Genomic DNA, 23,463 nt, shown 5'->3' with positions numbered 1-23,463 from the left:
CTTCAATAAACATCTTCATGCTGTTGAAATTTTTCAATTTCCCATTTTTCGAGACGACAACAGCGAAATTCTCAAGACTGATTTCATATGTGACTGATATAATGAACACTCATACACCCCTATCGAACCTCGATTGGCCTGTAAAATCCTCTGACCTCAACACCATTGAAAATCTTCGGGATTTTATGGAACATAGAGTAAAACGCCAAAATAATCATGCCTACGCCCCCCCCCCCCCGAAATTTGGTGGATTTGTGTGATCTAATCCTCAGCGAGTAGCTTAAACTGGATGCGATGTATCTGCAGAACCTTGTGGACTCCCTCCCTAACTGAATCCAGGTGGTTATCAAGGACAGAGAGGCGGACTTATACGGTATTAACGTGATTTCTCAAGGGGTGACTAATTTTTTGTCCGGTGAGAGTATGACTTATGCATATACAGAAGAGCGAAACTGAATAAAGAAGGAAAAAATCAGAGAGCTCTGGTGCGTGGAACGCAAAGGACTCTGGGTCTCTCTCCCTCTCTCTCTCATGCCATTCACATACAATTTCAAAAAAGCATGTGGCAAAGTTAGACAAATACGAGAAAAGGCAGGCTGTGCAAGGGAGATTAGAGACACCTTTCGTAGGGTACCTAGAGAACCTTGTGACAATGTACATTCCTTCGCGAGATTCAAAAATACAATTCACAATATATACATGCAAAATTACGAAAACAAAAATTGGGAGCCCTATCGTGAGATCCAAAGGAGGGGACTAACTCATGTCGTTAGTGGAAAACCTGAAAAGACTTCAGTTCTCATTAAATATTTTAATACTTAATTGAGTACCGTAGTATATGTGTGTGTCCCCTTCCCATCTGGGGGAGAAAAAGTCAGAAGGCACATTTTATGTAGGAATAAAATTTTTCCTTTCTCTGCGAGAGCGTCTCGATGCTCACCAATGGCTCGAGGCTCACCATCATCATCATCGCCGATGATGATGGCATCGGGAGGGCTTTTCATTTAGAAAACCGCGACCTATGACATCGAGAGCGTTTCGATGCTCACCAATGGCGTCCCGCCCCCCCCCCCACACATTTTCAAGCCTAAGACTGAGTACTTTGGTGGGCGAATTTATAGTGTGAAAAACAATAATAATATTTGTTCCGCGCCCATGCTGTCATTGTGTGTGTGTGGGGGGGGGGGGGGTGTCATGGAGCTCACTTAAACCATTGAGAGTGGATACTTTATTTCGTATTCAGGAGACATTCACCGACAACTCAGTTGAACCCCCCCCCCCACCTTATGAACATTGGCAGAGATAGACTAGAAACCCGGGGGGGGGGAATGTACGGGCATAGGGGGAGATAGACTTGGAAGTCTGGGGGGGGCACAGCCATTATTGCTGGGGACGCATCATCATCATCATCGGCACGATGATGATGATGATGATGTAAATTCTTATATTCATATATACATTAGATCTGTTGACTCCACTTCTGAGGTTGAGGGGGCAATGCCCCCCCCCCCGCCCCCCCCCGTATCTCCGACATCATCATCATCATCATCGTGCCCCGTACACATCGTCGGAGATACGGGGCACGATGATGATGATGATGATGATGATGATGTCAATTCATCTCATTCCTATGAGAAAACTCCTGTGCGTATATTTCTATGCACATTACATACAGTAGATCAGTCGGCTACGTATGCTGAATTTTCTAAAGAGAGGGCTTTTCATTTAGAAAACCGCCACCTATGACATCGAGAGCGTTTCGATGCTCACCAATGGCGTCCCGCCCCCCCCCCCCACACACACACATTTTCAAGCCTAAGACTGAGTACTTTGGTGGGCGAATTTATAGTGTGAAAAACAATAATAATATGTGTTCCGCGCCCATGCTGTCATTGTGTGTGTGTGGGGGGGGGGGCGGGGGGCGTGGGTGTCATGGAACTCACTTAAACCATTGAGAGTGGATACTTTATTTCGTATTCAGGAGACATTCACCGACAACTCAGTTGAACCCCCCCCCCCCTTATGAACATTGGCAGAGATAGACTAGAAACCCGAGGGGGGGGGGAATGTACGGGCATAGGGGGGAGATAGACTTAAAAGTCTGGGGGGGGGGGCACAGCCATTATTGCTGGGGACGCATCATCATCGGCACGATGATGATGTAAATTCTTATATTCATATATACATTAGATCTGTTGACTCCACCTCTGAGGTTGAGGGGGCAATGCCCCCCCCGCCCCCCCCCCGTATCTCCGACGATGTGTACGGGGCACGATGGTGATGATGATGTCAATTCATCTCATTCCTATGAGAACACTCCTGTACGTATATTCCTATGCTCATACATAAGATCAGTCGTCTACGTATGCTGAATTTTCTCGAGGGAGGGCTTTTCATTTTTTTCTTTTTCTTCTAAAGGGGGAAGGGGGGGGGAGTTAGAACCAGGGCCGTCTTGAAGCCCTACCTGGCAAATTTTCGAAAAATTCAACAACTCATTTTTTTGAGGCCTGTTATTCTCCAGGCCCCTGGGCCGCTCCCGGGTGGGTCCATGTGTTAAGATAGCACTGCTACAGGGAGAATTTCGAAATCTGCAAATTCATGTCGAATGATTTTGTCCGTAAGAATGCTGCATGCAGTAGGATTTTGTACACTTTATTTTGACTTGGGAATATTGAAGGATGACGTGCTGATGACGTACATAAAATCAATCTTCGGCATTCTGGTTTCCACCAATTCAGTCCTTGTACAAAACTATAAATCTTATAGATACTATCGATGAAGTCAGTGTGCTAAAAGTGGGATAGGCCGATTATTATGCTATCATGAAATCGGAAGAAAAAAAAACAAAAAAAAACGGGCATATTGCCTGTAGAAAAATTTTTGATGTTTTTACAACGATGTTTTTTGATAATTTTTGATTTTTTTTAAACAATAATTTTTTTTTATGTTTTAAATTATGATGAACGTCTGAAAGCTTTGAACCTGAAAGAGAAATTAACACTGTGAGTAGAAATCAGATCTCACGCCAAATATCCTCAATAGCATCTGTTGGTGGTGAGAAAGGTTTATCTTGTCTTCGGGAAGTTCATCTTGATCTTTGTTCTCAATGGAACTCTTTGCCCTATTCACCTTATTTTGCACCTACTGAAAATCAGAGGAAAAACCTACCTCATTAAACACGATTTTTCCTGTTATTGGGGCACGGTGAACCAGGTCAATAAGATACTCGCCTAAAGTATCAGAGGTGTTGCGAGTTCGATACCCGGTTCGTCTTTGTCAAAAAAAAATTTCCTACACAGGGGTACAACACAAACGGCGACATGACCACAGAAAAACGTAGCTACCGCAGGGAGTCCCACACCGACGGGTTAGCGCACTGGCATTGCTGCATTGTTCAACTGACAAAAATGTATTTATTTTACAAAAGAAAGAGTAACAGTGGTTGCTTATCTATTGTTGAACTTGAAGAAAATATGCTATATAAAAGAGTGTTGTTGAACATCCCTTTCATTATACATGTCACTGCCGACGATTCCGGTTTATCGTTCGCATTTGTGAGCGAGAAACCACTTAACCGACAAGCCACGTGTTCGCGTGAATTGTGTATATATTTTTCGACATTGAAAGCAAGGCAGTTAACCCACGGTGGTTGGTTTGCCTTCCTGGCCGGTGGGCACGAGGAGCGTTAACTAACTTGTTTGTGCTGTCCGAGTGCCAAATTCTTTCTCTAGCGTATAGATGCCGAAATAATGCATATGCAGACACTTTGGTGATTTCGAATGCCAAAGACCGTAATCACGCGTGAAATATGGAATCGCGGCCCCTTACTTTGAAAAAGGCTAGGCTCTACGTTCGAACGCGGGATCTGATGAAGAAACCATTCGAATCTACCTTAATTCGGACACGAACAGAAGGATCTGATCCGACATCGACCGCGTTAGTTGGCTCGGGCGTAGCAGCAAGAATGGCTGCTGGTCAAATAGGATGGGGCGACACAAGTTTGAGGGACCTTTTTATCGATTTTTATTTTTTGTGTCAGTGCAGGTGGGATATTAGGTAGCCATGCCCGAAGGTGCACTCGAGGAGCCTCGTTTTCACTAGAGTCGTTCTTAATGGGGGAAGTAATTGCATTTTTAGAAAAAGCTGAACTTCCTATGCGGACGTGTACTCTAGTTATTCGGTGCCCTAGAAGTCAGGGTGTATACATGTATAGAACTCTAGTATAGAGCTCGAGTTTTCCACGAAAAAATGTGTTATTTCATTTCTTGGTATGATGAATATATACGTCAAAAAAAAAATGAAATCGAATTCGACAATTCGAATTTGTTAATTTATCATGGTTTTGATTCATCGAATTTTTTTTTAATGTTAGTATTATTTTCTAAAAGTTTTAAATTCAGTGGTAACCTCAGCTAATGAGAATGATTCGTGCCGACGAAATTATATTCGTTTGATGAAACGTGATTTCCTGTAGGTTTCTATTAGAAATCGTTTACGTCAGAGAGAGAGATTGATTTATTGATGACCGCTCACGTTTGATGAAACGCAATTTCCTATAGGTTATAGCCCCTAGAATAAGGTGGCTATCCTTATCAAGACGCCTTACTATATTTTTCTATTTGAAACCGTTTACGTCAGAGATTGATTGATGACCGCTCACGCCCAGAGCTGTGTGTGTGTTGTCTAAGACAAATTCCTCTCTTCACCTCCTGGGAGGCTGGGTGCTGTCGGAGAGCATCTTCTATTTATTCAACAAATGAAACAATTATATAAACTCTATGGAAACAATTATATAAACTCTATGGAAACAATTATATAAACTCTATGGAAACAATTATATAAACTCTATGGAAACAATTATATAAACTCTATGGAAACAATTATATAAACTCTATGGAAACAATTATATAAACTCTATGGAAACAATTATATAAACTCTATGGAAACAATTATATAAACTCTATGGAAACAATTATATAAACTCTATGGAAACAATTATATAAACTCTATGGAAACAATTATATAAACTCTATGGAAACAATTATATAAACTCTATGGAAACAATTATATAAACTCTATGGAAACAATTATATAAACTCTATGGAAACAATTATATAAACTCTATGGAAACAATTATATAAACTCTATGGAAACAATTATATAAACTCTATGGAAACAATTATATAAACTCTATGGAAACAATTATATAAACTCTATGGAAACAATTCATCAGAAAACATTCAGCACAATACAATCAGGATTGACATAAGAGAAAATGAAATAAAAAATAAAATAAATATACCAAAAAGATTAAGCACACGCTAATTTGCACTAATTAGCCACGAACCACTATACGCATTCTATGGAAACAATCCATCCGAACGCGAATAGGTTGGGGTGACACAAGTTTGAGACTGTTATCGATTTTTATTTTTTGTGTTAGTGCAGGTGGGATATTAAGTAGCCATGCCCGAAGGTGCACTCGAGGTGCCTCGTTTTCACTAGAGCCGTTCTTAATGGGAAAAGTAATTGCATTTTTAGAAAGCTAAGCGGACGTGTACTCTAGTTATTCGGTGCCCTAGAAGTCAAGGTGTACATGTATGCAATTCGAGTATAAAGCTCGAGTTTTCGACGAAAAAATTTGTTTTTTAAATTTCTTTATATAATGAGATCCCGACGATTCCAACTTAGCATGAGTGCTCTTATGCACACTTTCCCCTACCTCTTCCTCCATTATCGAGTACTTTAACGGAAATTTTGTTAAGAATTTGTTTTAGCCCATGGGCCGCTGCTTTTGCTTCTCCTAATCCCATGCGACGAAGGTGCGTCTTTATTTGGCAAAAGAAAGTAAAAAGTTTGTGGAGAATAGGCGCACCTAATTCTGTCACAATGCAAAAAAATAAATGAACCTCGTTAGCTTGTACGGTGTTTAATGAACGTACCTAGTATGTAATCATTTGCTTTGCAGCTCTTTTTAAGATTTTTTTTCCGGTGGAAGATTGCTCATTTTTACGGACGCCTCTTTCAACAGCCCATGGGCCGCTTTAGCATGATACTGTAATTGCACAGCAACACCTTGCAAATCGTTAATAACCTATGAATATGAAGATAATACGAGTATCGATCGCGCCTACTGTAGTTTACCAATTTTTTTCAATATATTCATATGCATCATTCATAAACAAGTATTTTTATCGTTAATTACATGTCTTTCTACGATATTTTTGCTAGAATTTTTTGTCTGTCTTGCTTTGATTTTAAGATAACGCAAAAGTTCCTAAATTTCCCACCAGGTGGTGTTTCTAACCTTTCTTATTGTTTTGCGCGTATTCGTATTGTTATACCACTACTCTACTTTCATGATTCTATCTGCCATATTTCAGGAGTTATTCAGGCTTATGTGTAATTTTGAATGTTGTTTATTTCTCTAAATATTTATACTTTTGCTCCCAAGCATCGCAAAATGATTCTTAGAGGTTGAGAATGATTGTAAGAGGCTGTGTATGTCATTATATACGAAATCTTTAATTTGTCATTACTTTTGAATGGATAAAGATAGAACTATGTAAGGAGTGTCTAGATATACTAAATTGGACATGCGCTGCATGATAGCAGCAACCAAAACACTACCTGGTGGAAAATTATCGAACTTTCTCTACCTTGTTTTAGAAATAAGAAAGCATTTAACAAAATTGTAGCATAAATTTGTGGAATTCCTATTCATTGAGATATAAATACAAATACAAATACAAATACAACACCACAACAGGCAAAATGCCCAACGAGGTGGCTGATAAAAAGATGCCCATAAAAATATGGTTGTCATATGTTTCAAAAATAACTATTGATTTATATAATTGGCTCATTCAGAATGTGCACTTGACTGTAAAAGTCTTTAACATTTAATATTATCTACAACTTTGAAACATCGATGTTTCGGAAAATTTTCTTCAAACTAACGGAATGTAATTCCATTGCAATTTTAACTAATTTGCTTTTTTTTACTGTAAGGGGTCATTAAGTATTAAGTCAGCATCGATGGGAGGGGGGGGGGGTTCCGATTTGCTGACTTTTGATAATGGAGGGGGGGGGGGGGTTTGGATGATGCTTACGGTCATCAACCCCACACTTTATGAAGATATGAAATATTAATAGGTCAATCTTATTCGGACATTCTTATTCTTAATGGCATCTTATTCGGTGCGCCAAAAACGGAAAAAACCTTTCGATAGTTATTTGCCACCTGAACTAACATTCTCCCTATTGACAAGTACCCTACAGAGCCACTTTAGTGATCTCTAAATGTTTCACGGATCCTTCACGTGCTCAGGAAATATGTCCGGGCCGCTTAAGTGCTCTGGAAATGTGTCCGGGTCGCTTAAGTGCTCTGGAAATGTGTCCGGGTCGCTTAAGTGCTCTGGAACTGTGCCACGCACCGCTCAAGTGATCTGTAATTATGCCACGTTTCAGTTAAGTAATCTGGGATTGTCCCGCGGGTAACTTGAGGGATTTAGAACCGCACTGGGGACCGCTTAAGTGCCCTAAAACTGTACCGCATGTCACCCAAGGGATCTCTAAATGTGACACGGATCGTTTAAGTGTTCTGGAACTGCGTCGCGAATTACTTAAGTGATCTTTGAATGTGAAAATGATGTTTGAGGCCTACTTCAGTGATCTGAAAATCTGCCACGGGACACTTAAATGCTCTGGAATTGTGCCACGGATCATTTAAGTGATTTGTAAATGTGCCGCTTAGTTTATTTTTACAAAATTGGATTTCAGGGGGCAAGCCGCATCATACAACCTTCAGGGCCACATTTGGTCTGCGGGTCACGTGTTTACCTATCTCATCACAATCAATAATTTCAAGTATAAATCGATCTTTATATATAAAATAGTCATGTTATTTATAGTCCCCCCGACATTGAATTTCTTAGATAATTTTTTACTGTTTTTAGACAAGAATATGAGCGTGGTCGTAGTCGTCCGTGATGCGTTTAAATTGGCACGGTTAACAAAGTTTTCGAAATAATTTCCACATTTGGAAAAGTTGTTTTCATATCAGATGCTTTTGTATATATTATTGATTGATTGCTTGTCTACTTTATCTAAAAAGATCAAAAAATAGTCCCAACTCATCTCTGAAATTACTTGAATCAATGTCGTCTTTACACATTTCTATTAAATTATAAACGCAAATTTCGTTTTGTTCTACAAGCAATATGAACACGAAAAAATTACTTACAACATTTTCATAGATTTTTCCGCGTCTGTTCATTTCTCCTAATTATTTTAAGTACGTAGAAAAACAAATCTAGTAGAGAAATATTTAGAAAATAAATGTGAAAAAATTTCTTCGGATGTTCGGAAGACGTTTGCTTGCGATCTCATCTTCAAATGTTCTATCTGTAAAATCTTTAACTTCTTAAATCTTAACTTCTCACACACACACACGCAGGCTCCTTCTTATTCAATTTTGTTTCTCTCTGGTGTACTTATACAGAAGAACCGTAACTAGGGTAGAGCAGGCGGGTCTAGTACCCCAGGAGGCAAATGCGAGTGAAAAATCACCCTTTAATCTTTCCTTCAACATTACAAGGAGACGCCAAAATGCTTGCTTGCCCCGGCTGACCAAGTATCTAGTTGCTGCCCTGCTTATTCATTTTACGTATTTGAGTATCAAATGCATAAAAGCAAAACTGTTTGCCGAGACAAAAAAATCTCCATATAAAACTCATGTGGAAGCCATTTAAAAGACCTCTTCAAAAACAGTTGAAAGGACGAAAGGTTTATACAGTATCAGCGTCCCGCTCATAAAATACGAAATTTCATGCCTAAATGAAAAAGCTCGCGAAAAGAAATTTAATAATGCGTTGAAAAGTAGTGATTTTCGTGAATTTTCTCATGTGAAAACATAACAAAAAAATCAAAATATTCTAAATATTCTACGGAAATCATGAGCTCAAAAAAATGACATTGACAGAAATCCCAAGTAACTCAGCGATATGATTATGGGAGCTCCTACCGACAAGGAAAAAATCAATGCCATCAAGACTCGTTGCGAGTATCTCCTAAGTAGCCCATCGTCAGATTGAAGTCCAAAGATCTCGAGAAAGAATTCGGGATTCTTATCAAAGAATTGAAGCCATCCTTCGAGTCTAGACAAGATGATGTGTGTCCATCGGCGTTGCCATTGGATCAAAAAGAGGTGACAGTGACATTAATTGAGTCAAAAGTCGGAACGAAAGAGGACAGTAAAGTTGGAAATAAGAGGCTCGACAGAAAGGCAGTCGAAACGTACGAACCTTCGCCATCAAAGAAAGAATCTCTGAAGAATATTCTAAGAACACGGACGTCACCAAATACTATGATGAAATTTTAAGATTACCACCGTGAACGCAAAAAGAAAAGCTTATAGAAGCCGAACTTCCATCGTTAATCGGAAAACTCGAAGCGAGGGTTAAAATGGCCGAAAACATGTCCGATCATACGACTTTGAAATTAAATAAAATTCAGGATTCGACCGTCAAGCCTCTGAAGAAACGTAAGCCTGTACCAAAGCACGGCAAACTCAAAAAAGCTAAAGTAAAGCGCAAAGGTGGGCAAGTCGCCAAAGCCAGCGCTGCCCCAAGAAAAAAATGGATGAAGAAAGTTGCCAAACAAAAACTGTTGCGTTTCGATGCATCAAGTTCGACCACGCCAGAACCACTTGCTGCTGAGGTCGTCGGACCGATCCCAGATGCATCCTCAGAAGATGACTCCGAACACGTGATGAATCTCAATAGCTTACGAGAAAAGGTTCTTGAGCTCCATGGTGGAGATTACGTGACTGAAATCAGATATGTAGCCATAGTGGAATATTGTGAACATTTATTAGACAGTCCCCCAACGACGGATCGTAGTATTCGCATTGAAGCAGAGTTCAAACACTTATTGAAAACCTTGAACGACTGCTACGCGATGCAAGTATCGCTTGCGCACAAAGTGAAGGAGCTGTTAGCCGAGATCGCTACAAAGGAACAGATTATCGAAAACTTGACAACTGAAACGCTCATACTCAAGAAGCAAGAAACTGAGGATGAAGCTCCCGGAGAATTTTTCGAAACTTTCAAAGAGGATATCGAATCACCACAAAGTATAGAGAAAGGCAAACAAGATCTGCTTTCAAATAAATTAGCTGAAGTGTATAACCGAACTGAAACCGAGAATCAGTTTGACGAGCTCCAACGTCTAGAATCGATTAACTTCGTGATGCAGAGAGAAATGGAGGAACAGGCTGCAGAATTGGAGCATCTGAACAAAGTGTACGTCGAAGCGAAGCTGGCTTTGGATACAGAACTGAAGAGGAACGCTAAATTGAGTAAAGAACTGTTGGAAGAGAGAAGCAAAGTGACTCAAACAACCAATGAAACAAAGTCTTTGAAGAAAGACATAACGCAGCTCAACGAAAAAATCAAATCTGACGCAGATAAAATGGTGGCAGAAGCGGATGAATTAAAACAGGACGATGCGCTGCACTGCCGCCTCGCAATGACGAAAACGGCTCTACAAGATGCCCTGCAGAGACTGCATTACAAAACTGTGGGGAACAAGAATATCAACCATAATTACGAAGCCTTGAGGAGACTTCATGATAAAACTCGAAAAGATCTCGCTTCAGCCGAGCAGAACGCTCTAGAATTGAAATCCGAAATCAAATCGCTTTCGTTAAACATGCTGAAAAAATCTGATGAAATTTACGACATGAAAAAAGAAATGACTCAGTTCGAAATCGAGAGGGACCGAGACAAGCAACACATCCTGAAATTGCAGAACGACATCGCCAGGTTGAAAGGGGATAAAAGTTTACTAGAGATGAGAATTCAGTATTTAATGGAGAGAAAAAGATATCCCGTAGGACTTCTGGCCGTGAAAAAAAAAATTCCTGACAAAGTGTACCACGCTTTTGCAGATGCTATATCAAAATTATCTTCTAATAGTGATAGTGGTTCGAACCTCAAGAGACGCGCCGTCCACAAAACTGAGGGAGTCCGTGACGAAGAGCATTTCCAAAGTGCTCTCAGAGTGTGCGACGATCCACAGAGAGCGTGTCAATTGGAAATAATCAATGTCGGCCTCCGAAAGCGGGTGAATAACCTTGTAAATCTCAGGAATAGTTTACAGGACCGCATACAAAACCAGAAATACATAGAGCATAGGAATAAGGAAAGAATAAAAGAACTGGAAAATATAATCGTGGAGAAGGACAGAAAGCTCAAGCTATACGAAGACGGGCAAAAAATCCACAGAATGCACCACTTGAGAGACCAGAGGACTATATTCACTCTCCAAAGGGACGTTGCTAAACTCCAAAATATTGTAGAGGGCTTCAAGATTGAAGTCGGGGGAAGAAAAGACGATACTGAGCTGATCAGCCGAGTACGAAAACTGATCAGAGAGAATTTAAGCTTGAAGATACAACTACAAGTGCAAGCAAAGGCGCACAAATATGACAGTAAGGACCAAACTGATCAAGTATCTGTCAAGCAGTTCCCTGCTCTTGCAAGTTCAGAATTGCAGAAGCTTCAGCAAGCTCTGAAAAAAGCCAAACGGCAATTCGAAACTGCTCTGGACCAGATCAACTCTCTAAGAAGTGCAGTCAAATGCCGAGATGAAGAAATCAATCTATTCGAAGATAAAATCCAAGTTCTGGAGCGCATGTTAGACAGGGGTCACATCGATTATAGAAACAGGGTGAACGACATACAGCTGCTCAAGAAGCATAGCTCTCATCTCCAAAGAGATAAGAGCACATTGATGGCAAAGCTAGAAGCTCATAAAGAAATGAAATTAGATCTCATACGAGTCAACAAAGAGCTGGTCGAAGTGAAATTGAGAAATTCCGTCCTCGAGAAAGAGATGGAACACCCTTCTAACATCCACCGATGGAGAATCCTCCAGAAAACCGATCCGGACCGTTACGAGTTGCTTACCAAAAACCGTTCCCTGCAGACTCAGCTCATAAACGTTAAGGACACGTTGAGGAAAAAAGAACACGAGATCAAAGAATCCAAGGAACTCGTGAAAAAACTGGAACTGACTTTGAAGAGGAAGCCAAGTCATGATAATTTCCAAGAAGTTAGAAAATACAAGGACATGTATCTGAAGCAAAAGGAAAGAAACGAATTATTAACTGCTGAAGTTAACATTTACTTATCGTTGTTTCAGAAGTCAAAGTGTAAATCCTAGGTACTCTGAAAACTAAGATCTGGTTAAGAATCCCTTCTGATCGAATAAATCAGATAAGAAACAATTTAAAAAATAATAATTAAATTTGCATATATATGTATATATTTAGATTACACTACGTATTTGTAATCATAAAATGATTGTGTATTTTGTAACATAATCGTAGCATATAAATCATATAAATGTCTTTTTAATCATCAATGGCTAAGCAAAGTTATTGCTATCAACTGTTTAACAAACTAAAACTCTTATATGTTTACTCAATGATATTTGAGTGAATATTTGTAGCTCTGGTCAATGCCGTCTTAGCGCATGGGCCCATGGGCCTCAGAAAAATAGGAGTAGTTGAATTTTTCGGAAATTTGCCTGGTAGAGCCTCAGAAAAATCACTTGGCCCGGGGGCCCATGATGCTCTTAAGACGGCCCTGGCTGTGGTATATTCACTCAAAGGAGAATTCGTTGCAATAGTGAAGCTATTTTATAGGCCTATAGGATGTAAGCAGCTACTAGACCAAGTGAGTTAACTAGATACGATGCGTATTCAGTACACTATCTCGACTCACCAGACACGATGATTCAACCATGATGGATCTCATACATATGTAATTCTTCATTCTAATCAGTTCGTTGACAGAATTTTTTAAATTCCTATTTGTTGCATTTGATCACATCATTCAATTATTCATCAATCCTTATCATCATTTTGTGGCAGAAAGTGGTACGATATAGAATATAGACTATGAAGTAAAGAGCACCGCATAAAAAAAGATAACACAGGGGTGGCTTAAGCGGGGGTGCAAGGGGTGCGGCCCACCTGGGCGGCAGGTTCTAAGGGGCGGCAGCGTAGACTTCCCCCAAGAATTTAACACAGTGAAAATTCACATGACATCACGCTTTCAAGTCATACATCGACAACTGAAACGTTGAGAAAATAGGCAAGGCCTTTGACCGTAATTCCAGAAACAAGAATGTAAGCTATCGGAGCGGCTTGAGGCAAAATCCGTACCCGTGCTGGACTTATTTTTTGTGAATCTTGCCCCCCCCCCCACCCCCACAGTCCCTACATCCTGCGTCAAGGCTCCTTGGCTGGAATCTTTCGCGGGACCCAAGCCAGATTTTCCATGGGGACAGTTAATTTATAGTGTGAAAAAAAAGAAAAATTTCGGATTTAGTCCCGAGCCCCTAAACTGGAGCCCTATGAGCCTTACCCACACCTCCTATAACTACATAACTATAGATGGCGTTAGCCTCACCCTTGACATCATGGCCCCCTCCCTCACAACTTATCCAAACAATTCCCAACAAAAAAAAATGTTCCCCTTTCATCTCGGAATTTGCACCCCCCATCCCCCAGAGCAGACAGAAAACATTTTCTTTGATTTTTTTTTTCGGCCAATGGAACTTTTTTACCCATTCACCTCGGATTTAGCAACCCTCTTGAGCTGCGTCCCGTGCGGCAGCAATGGGTCACATGGCCAAGCGCCACTCGTGTATTTTATCACAAGGGGCAAGCTTGCTTTTGATTCCCTCACTACTGGCCCCCACAAGGGTGGGGCTGACAAGGCCCGGGACAATTCTCATAATTTCTGGCTTTTTTTCCACGCTATAAATTAACTATACAAGAGCCCGTGAGAAGTCCGACTGAGGAGGGGGGAGCGCAGAAGATCCCAGGTTCTAGAATGGGGGGGAGGGGGCATGCCCTCACCCAGAATTTGTTCCACAATAGTCAAATGATTAGGTGGATATTTACGAACAAGGAAAAATTCCGCTTCTTATTTGTCCGGTCCCCGGAGTACCAGAAACACCTTTGAAAAAAATTTCTTAATGAAAATAACCTGGTTATATAAACTGAAGAGCCAAAAAAACTGGTACACACAGGCATGCGTATGCAAATAAAGTGATATGGAACCAATCAGAGTACGGCGCTGTGGTCGGCAACGCCTATATAACACAACAAGTGTCTGGCATAGTTGTTAGATCGGTTACTGCTGCTACAATGGCACGTTATCGAGATTTAAGTGAGTTTGAACGTGGTGTTATAGTTGGTGCACGAGAGATGGGACATAGCATCTCCGAGGTAGCGATGAAATTTGGATTTTCACGTACGACCATTTCACGAGTGTACCGTGAATATCGGGAATCCGGTAAAAAATTAAATCTACGACATCGCTGCGGCCGGAAAAAGATCGTGCAAGAACGGGACTGACGAGAATCATTAAACGTGACAGACGTGCAACCCTTCCGCAAATTGCTGCAGATTTCAATGTTGGGCCATCAACAAGTGTCAGCGTGCGAACCATTCAACGAAACATCATCGATATGGGCTTTCGGAGCCGAAGGCCCCACTCGTGTACCCTTGATGACTGCACGACACAAAGTTTTACGCCTCGCCTGGGCCCGACAACACCGACATTGGACTGTTGAGGACTGGAAATACGTTGCCTGGTCTGACGAGTCTCGGTTCCAATTGCTTCGAGCTGATGGACGTGTACGGGTATGGAGACTACCTCATGAATCCATGGACCCTACATGTCAACAGGGGACTGTTCAAGCTGGTGGAGGCTCTGTAATGGTATGGGGTGTATGCAGTTAGCGTGATATGGGACCCCTGATACGTCTAGATACGACTCTGACAGGTGACAGGTACGTAAGCATCCTGTCTGATCACCTGCACCCATTCATGTCCATTGTGCATTCCCACGGACTTGGACAATTTCAGCAGGACAATGCGACACCCCACACGTCCAGAATTGCTACAAAGTGACTCCAGGAACACTCTTCTGACTTTAGACACTTCCGCTGGCCACCTAAATCCCCAGACATGAACATTATTGAACATATCTGGTATGCCTTGCAACGTACTGTTCAGAAGAGATCTCCACCCATTCTTACTCCTACGGATTTATGGACAGCCCTGCAGGATTCATGGTGTCAATTACCTCCAGCACTACTTCAGACACTAGTCGAGTCCATGCCACGTCGTGCGGCACTTCTGCGTGCTCTACACGATATTAGGCAGGTGCACCAGTTTTTTTGGCTCTTCAGATGGCTGACAAAAACACATGCTGTTTCAAGGATTAAGTTATCTGAAGGTTTTAACAACTGGCTGTTGCGAAGATATATCTTGGCTCTTCAGATGGCTGACAAAAACACATGCTGTTTCAAGGATTAAGTTATCTGAAGGTTTTAACAACTGGCTGTTGCGAAGATATATCTTGGAAAGAGAGAAAATTCAGCGGCCCCTGCGGGGATTCGAACCCACGTCCTTTCACTTTTCAGGTGAACACCCTAGACCACTAGACTACAGAGGCACCGAATCTCAACAGCCAGTTGTTAAAACCTTCGAATGGTAGCGGAGAGTGACGTCATCCTTGTATAAGTCGCCATCTGGTGGCAGCGTCAGCAGTTGTGAGCTTGGCCTGAGTCTGGTCCGGCCGTCCATGTACGGTCCCTTTCAGTGTACACGAGCTCCAAGGAAAGATTGAGAGATTCGGTGCCTCTGTAGTCTAGTGGTTTAGGGCGTTCACCCGAAAAGTGAAAGGACGTGGGTTCGATTCCCCGCAGGGGCCGCTGAATTTTCTCTCTTTCCAAAATATATCTTCGCAACAGCCAGTTGTTGAAACCTTCGTATGGTAGCGGAGAGTGACGTCATCCTTGTATTAAGTTATCTGGCATTATTAGGAATGGTAAAATAATTCTGAAACACACACACAAAAAAATAAAGAAAACAAAATTCAACTTCAAAAGCGGGATGTATGCTCACGCATATTTTGCACGGTAAACAATAAAGTGCGGCTTTCTTCTGAAAAGAAATCCGGTTTATCTCGAGGTCCCCTTCACTGAAGTCCTGTCAGCCATTAGGGGCGGCATATGAGGCTTCGTACCCGGGCGGCAGATAAGCTCAAGCCACCCACGAGATAACATATATAATTCGCATAAATATCAATATCTTTAATTTATTTCACTATAGTAATAATACCCCATTCTCTCACCGCATGTGTCTACAATTATTCAATACATTCCACCGCTTTCCCCCCCCCCCCCGTCAAAGCAATGATTATGGAAAATTATTCTTACTCTTCCCCACGAGCACAGAAGAGAAAAGCATTACCGTGCAGAAAAAATTCAATATTTTTTTAGTCATAACTTTCTAATACGTATCCCTCCTTCCCTCCTCCAAAATTCGGCCGATGAAATCCGGTCAAAGATATCTAATTTTGGTTCGTGATCATTCGGATGTTCATCGTGAGACTGAGAACATAGGATACTTCGAACACACCAATACGGTTCAGGTATGACGTTAAGTAATCATGTCGAGAGCAGTCGGTTCACAATCTAAAATAAACATAACAGACAGAACAACAAAGCGAGAAAACGGGGCTCTTCGTTTTATGTAGGTAGTGACGGAAATTGTGATTATTTTTTATGGGAGTAACTGCAGCTAAATCACCTGGAATATTGGGTGATTTTTCAGCTCATAGAGATACTCTTTTCAACTCATTTATCTAATCAAAGAAAGAGTGACATTTTTTGACTCTCGGAAATTAAGGTGGTTTTTCTTGATTTAGTGTTGTCTAAAGAGCAGCAAAGAATCAGACAAAATCGCAACGTGAATCGATCAGTTTATTGAAGGTCAATCTAAGATGCTTCGATTTTGTGTCATCGAAAGCCCAGTGGAGATTAGGCCTATACAAATACAGAGGACTCAACAGACAACTTGCCCAACGAGGTTGCTACTCAAGAAAATGTTAATATCAAAGTAAAAAGAACAATACAATCCCGCCCTTGTCTCCACCATCATTAACCTTGGAATCATCTGTGCACATGTAATCAATTTGTCAAATGCTCAGAACCATTTCTTGAATAATTGAACTGCAATTCAATTAAGTGATCATTTGAAGCTACATGCGCTAATGTTCACAGTACTTTTCCACAACATAGAGTTTTTAAGTAAAGTGTATATCAAATCAACTTCTAAAAACGCGAGCAGCTGTGGCGCCTTATATTATCGTGTTTTTAAAAATGCAAGCAGCTGTGGAGGATGTTCCAGGAAATACAATACATGTATTACGAGTACTGACAAAATCACTAACCAGCTGTTTCCGTTTAATAGTGTCATGCATCGATCAATTGAAATTGGATCAAGTCGATTCAGTTTGATTTAAAAACTTAAAAACCGAATAAAAAAAGCATAACTTAATTATGCCTCTTTTTATATGCAGCATGCAAGGCCATTTTCTTTGGGTGACGACAGCTGGAAAGAGTATGAGGGAGGGGGATTTAGAAAAAGGAAGTGGTAGAGAGAACAATGTATAGGCTTTCAAATCCGGTTTCAAAGCTAGAAGATTCCCGGCCAAAAAAAAAAACGTGGTCCAGATGAAATTCCTACTAATGCAGTTTTCTAAGCCAGTGATTCCCAAACCGTGCTTCTCAAAAAAATTTCTTGGTGCTCAATAAAGATATTGGTGCTTGAATGGCAGAACGTTTTTTTAAACCTCAATATCTTCGAATGAAGCACAGGGCAAAATACAAATGAGATTTATTCATGTTAAACACACTTGTTAGTTCTTCTCTGAGCACAAACTACTTTTCATTTCTTTTCTTTTAATTTTTGTGTATGTAATCAGAAAAATTTCAAATTTTTTCAGAGCATTCCACCCCACTGACATCAGCGGACTTACGCACTTTTCTCCAATCTCTTCCTGCAAGCATTTTGAAGTTGTTCGACTGAAATACAGTTCAAAATGTCAGTTAGCCTATGGGTCGGTTCTTTCACTTGTCCAAATCCCTTGCCGTGAAACTCCCTCTTGATTTGGCAAAAAATAAATAAAAATGTTGTTAGGAACAGTGAAGCCAGCTTTTGTTACAATGCAAAAATAAATAACATAAACCTCGTAAGCTTGTACGATGTGTAATCAACGTACCTAGTATGTAATCATTTGCAGCTCTTTTTTTTAGTAGAAAATATTGTTGATTTCCACAACTCTTCCAACAGACCTTCAGCATAATACTGTAATTACATGGCAACAACTTACAAAAGCTTAATAACTCATGAATAAGCAGCAAAATACTGAGTAATGATCGCGACTGACTTTGGTACACTATTTTTTTTTTCAATATGTTTTCATATATATTATTCATAAACAAGTATTTTGATCACTAACTGAATGCCTTTCTACAATATTGTTGTTGAAATTTTTTATTTATCTTGCTTGGATTTCAAGATAACGCAAAAAAGTTCCTAAACTTTCCACCAGATGGCGTTCTAACCTTTCTTATCATTTTGCACGTATTCGTATTGTTATACCACTACACAACTTTCATGGTTCTATCTATCATATTTCAGGAGTTATCCAAGATTATGTAAAATTTCTAATGTTCTTTATTTCTCTAAATATTTATCTTTTTGCTCCCGAGCATCCCAAAATGATTCTTAGAGATTGGAAATGAATGTAAAAGAGGCTGTCATTACATACGAAATGTTTAATTGGTCATAACTTTTGAATGGATAAAGACAGAACTATAGAAGAAGCGTCTAGATGTACTAAATCGGACATGTGCTACATGATAAAAGCAACTAAAACGCCACCTGGTGGAGAATTCTTGAATTTTTTTTATCCTGTCTTGAAAATAAGCAGGCTTTGAACAAAATTATAGTATAAATTTATGAAATTCTATTTAATGAGATAATTTATATATTTATATAATTATATGCTCAGAATGTACACTGACTGTCAATATTTTTGACATTTAACGTCACCTACTGATACTACTTTCAACCATCTGTCTCAATAAATTTTCTTCAAATGTAACAGAATGAAATTACTTCGGTATAAAATTGAGAGTTGCAAATTTAACTAATTTGCATTTTTCGACTGCGAATCGCATAAAGACTTGGATTTTCACATTTCTTCAAATTATAGTTTGAAGAACTGATTAAATGGGAAGTAGAATTTTATTTCTTATAGCCATTCTTTTAGCCTCTTCCCCTACAAGGGCGAGATACCTCGTTTTAGAGTAGATGAAAGAAATACATTCAAGCTCCCTCTATGTTTCGTCCCTGTGATAGAGATGCTTTATCCATAACCCTATGAACAGTAATTGATTTTTATTTTTTTTACCTCAGTATTCTTTTCTCCCTCGCTACAGTTTGACGAGTAAAAGAAATGTAGTACATTAGTATATACAGTACAGTGAAATATAGCACAGTACCTGTTACATATCGTCCTTCTTATGCCAGAAACATGAATGTATATACTTTTTTTCACTTTTTACCATCAGCGGTTGGATCTGTTATTTTTCTATGCTAGTTTTGCCAGAGATGGAAATGTGTATCCCTATTGAATTACATGTTACAAAAATTTTCGGAAAATTACTTTCATAGAGTAACACGGAAGAGTAAACATTCATATGTCATTTCCCAAGTTCTCCCCCACCAAGAATTTGCAGATTCGTGTTTCTGGTATAAGGGGAGACGATATGTAAGAAAATGGTGGCAATGGAAAACCTACTTTTCTCATCATTTTTTTTTTTCTACTGATTTTCTTAATTGTAAATAAAGATACTGATCATTTTTGTCGCACCACGGTCATTTTCTGCACACGAGGGCTAATTAGACCGGGACCTACAATTTATTGCCGATTCCGAACGGCAGGCTTGTTTTTTATACTCATCGAGAGGTTGGTGCGCTAACCCCTCGATGGGGGACTCCCTGCTGTAGCAATTTTTTCTGTGTTCATGTCGGCGTTTCTGTTGTACCCCTGTGTCAGGAAAATTTTCTGACAAGGACGAACCGGGTATCGAACTCGCGGCACCTTTAAACATCCTTTGGTACTTTAGGCGAGTATCTTATCGACTTGGGCTACCGCGCCCCTAAATAAATATACTGGTTTGGGACATATATCGGTGGTAGTCCAACTATATATCGTTCAAATAAGTTACAAAAAGCTTCGTATGTAAAGAGGTTAACATATTTGCAGATGCAGGTGAGAAGTGCTACAAGATTCCTTAGTTCTGCGGCGGCACTTGGTGGGAGAACGTGTGACTGCTTTTAGAATCTAGTAGAACGCCTCGCAACAGAGAAGACTGTTGCCATTCTAACAGACCAGGGGACCCTATCAAAATGACAATCTGGGGCACCTCCCTAGCCTGAAAGTGCCTGCTTACCAGTTCACATACTACTCTTTAAAATCACTGTACCACCAGAGTAGTCCTTGCGTTATGATGGTCCAGGTAAGCAGGGCCTCAACTATTAGATGCTTAGTCAATCTGGGCAGCTCGCATTTTGGAACTTTCTTGTAAAGTTGAAAGAGAGGTTAAAAAAGGCTTCTTCTGGGTGCCTTTTCATGCTGTAAATTCACTATAAAAGGGCCTGTGAAATGTCTGGCTTGGGGACCCGCCAAAGATCTCAGCCTAGGGGCGCTGCTCCAGGCTGTGGGGGCCATGCCAATGAACCTACACAATAAACCACCCCTCTCGACATATCACTACTGGTCCGCACCTACCCTGGGCTAGAGTTCAGGGAGTTTCCTTCTTGTTGGGGGGGGGGGGTTCTCTGCATGGCCTTCTCAGCATCCTGGGTTCATGGGCGGAGAGACGAGGGGCGTGGGGGGCTTACGTTTCTCCAGAGGTTTGGCGAATAAATGAATGAACGCCAGAACTATGCCACTGGACTTATCCCGTTGCTGAGATCTCTTCCAGCCCAGCTTCGTGGCAGAGTCTGGAACACTTTATTTTGTGTCAAAAAAAAAACCAAACAAAATTTTTACAACATATTTTCCCTGGACAATTGGTTACTTTCGCGATTGACAAATTTTGTGGTGATGACAAACGAGATGGGGTTGGTGTTGGAGAAAAGTTTCGGGGTTTAGTTAAGATGGATGAATGTACACATATTAGGATGGAGGTATATTTTAAAAGCAATTGAGGGCCCCCCCCCCCATGCCATCTCATCTGTTATCTTACACTTGCCATGTTATATACACAGGGTACAAAAACGTAAAAAATGAGAATCTTATTGTGAAATAAAAATATATATCCATCGGAGCTAGTCATCTCGCTTAACACCTCATTGGTGAACAAATGGTTTGATAACTTGCTGACTAGAAGCCAGCATCAGTTTTATTGGGGTTAGTTCACTCGCTCCGGTAGATTTAATGAAAATATACAAAATAGAAGTATTGTGTGGGGGAATATATACAATTAGGGATCCCCCGTGCCATCTCGCTTAGCACCTTATTCGGTGAGCAACATAAATACGACAGCATGAGTACGCATGTGTGTTGTGGACATGAAATGCATGAAGAACTTGAATAGAGGAAAGAGAAATACACATATATATATAACTGCCAGGTCGAGTCTTCTCGCCCTAACCCAATTTTGGTGAGCAATGTGAGCTTGGTTTAAATGGGGAATTGTCTGGAGAGAGCCTAAGGATCAGCTTCGGTCCTGGTGTTTTGGTTGACTCGCTCTGCTGGTTATATTTATGTTAAAAAAAATTAATACATATAAAATATAAACTACATGTAATGGTTATTATGAAACCAGAGGTTTGACGGTAGAATCATGAATTTTATTTAATTGCAAAGTCGTATGATCGGATGTGTTTTTGGCCCTGGCTTCGAGGTTTCCGATTAACGATGGAAGTTCAGCTTTTATAAGCTTTTCTTTTTGCTTTGACGGTGGCAATTTTAAAATTTCATCATAGTATTCGGTGACGTCCGTGTTCCTAGAATATTCTTCGGAGATTCTCGATTCATCCTTTGATGGCGAATGTTCGTACCTTTCGACTGTCTTTCTGTAGATCATCTTATTTCCAACTTTGCCGTCCTTTTTCTTTCCGACTTTATTTTTCTTTGACCGAATCGATGTCACTGGCAACGCCGATGCGCACACATCATCTTGTCTGGACTCTTCAATTCTTTGATCAGAATCCCGAATTCTTTCATCGGTACCCCGAATTCTTTCTCGAGAGCTTTGGACCTTCCATCTGACGATGCGCTAGAGATGTTGACAACGAGTATTGGGATTGACATTGGTGTTTTTTTTTTAGATCTTAATTTAATAATTTTGCAGAAAGTTTTAATTCCGGTTTATTTGTGAGCAGCTTTGTTCATCATTTCTAATCTTTCCTCCTCTTTCTCTTGGAGATTCTGGGGTTAAACCCCCATGATATAGTTTTTATTTTTTTATACCCCGTCTCCTCTTCGAATCTTGTCTTTTTCTTTCTCTTTGCAGAGGACCTTAACTTCATTAGATGGGTGGAGGATTTTCTGGTGCCACGCGTCTTAGCCCTTGTCATAGGTGCCTCAATAAGGACTTTCGTTCTCCTTAGTACAATCGCACACTTACCTTCAGATTCTGTATACTTTCCTGCAGTTACTCCGTCCCTCAAGGTCTTCTCGATATTTTACAGAGTTTCTTCTACTTCGAAACTTCGACTATGGGTGTCGAATACATCTTGCACTGTCATACCATCGCTGTTCTGACTTCCGCTCAATATTGCGTGGATCCTTTTATCTAACGTCATTTTGATATATGATGTAAATAAAGAAATAATTAAATAGAATAAAAAGAATTTCCTTTGTAACGGATGGTAATAAACTGTAATTGAGAATTTTTGTTTTGTTAATTTAAAAAATCTCCGAAAATATATCTTTTTAAAAATTACAAATTCGGTAATGAACCGAAAATGTATGATAACTGGAAAACTTATGAAAAAATACACGGAAAACTTGACACAGAATAGAACAGACCGAGCACTGCCATGGGCGGCGATACGGGGGGAGTTGGGGGCATTGCCTCCCAGCGTCAAAGGTGGAGTCGACTGATCTAACGTATATATGTATAGATGAATTGACATCATCATCATCGTGCCCCCCTCAGCAATAATGACCATGCCCCCCCCCCAGACTTCCAAGTCAATCTCTGCCTATGCCTGGGTTCCTGGGCAAAGTGGTGACGTTCTGGAGCCCTTGTTCTGGGGCTGAAAATAACCGTAACAGCTTTCATATTTACACTCGCAAATCATAGTACCAGATGTCATCATGTGGGTTCCTTATGGACATGAGGACCCCAAGCTATGCCGAAATGGGGTGAGATGGCCCTGGCTCCATATGGACAGGTCTGTTGGATGTATATATATGTTCTGTGTGAAAAGTATTCATATTTTTTTCCAACACATTGGAAATTTTTATTCAGATCTCTCTATCGCCCCCTTTACCACTTGTCATGGCT

At 40.3% G+C, this 23,463-nt stretch overlaps 1 non-coding gene across 1 annotated transcript; it reads right to left on the bottom strand.

Annotated features, from left to right (window-relative positions):
• Window positions 1-15,465: 15,465 nt before the first annotated feature.
• TRNAF-GAA (transfer RNA phenylalanine (anticodon GAA)) lies at window positions 15,466-15,539 on the bottom strand. Its single transcript has one exon. It is a non-coding gene; the product is annotated as a tRNA-Phe (tRNA).
• Window positions 15,540-23,463: the final 7,924 nt, after the last annotated feature.

This window comes from Pholcus phalangioides, unplaced genomic scaffold (genome assembly GCF_987345545.1).
Source record: "Pholcus phalangioides strain wild (caught in Gottingen) unplaced genomic scaffold, Ppha-v1.0 ptg000013l_1, whole genome shotgun sequence".
Lineage (NCBI taxonomy): Eukaryota > Metazoa > Arthropoda > Arachnida > Araneae > Pholcidae > Pholcus > Pholcus phalangioides.
This window is presented reverse-complemented; position numbering and strand designations above follow the sequence as displayed.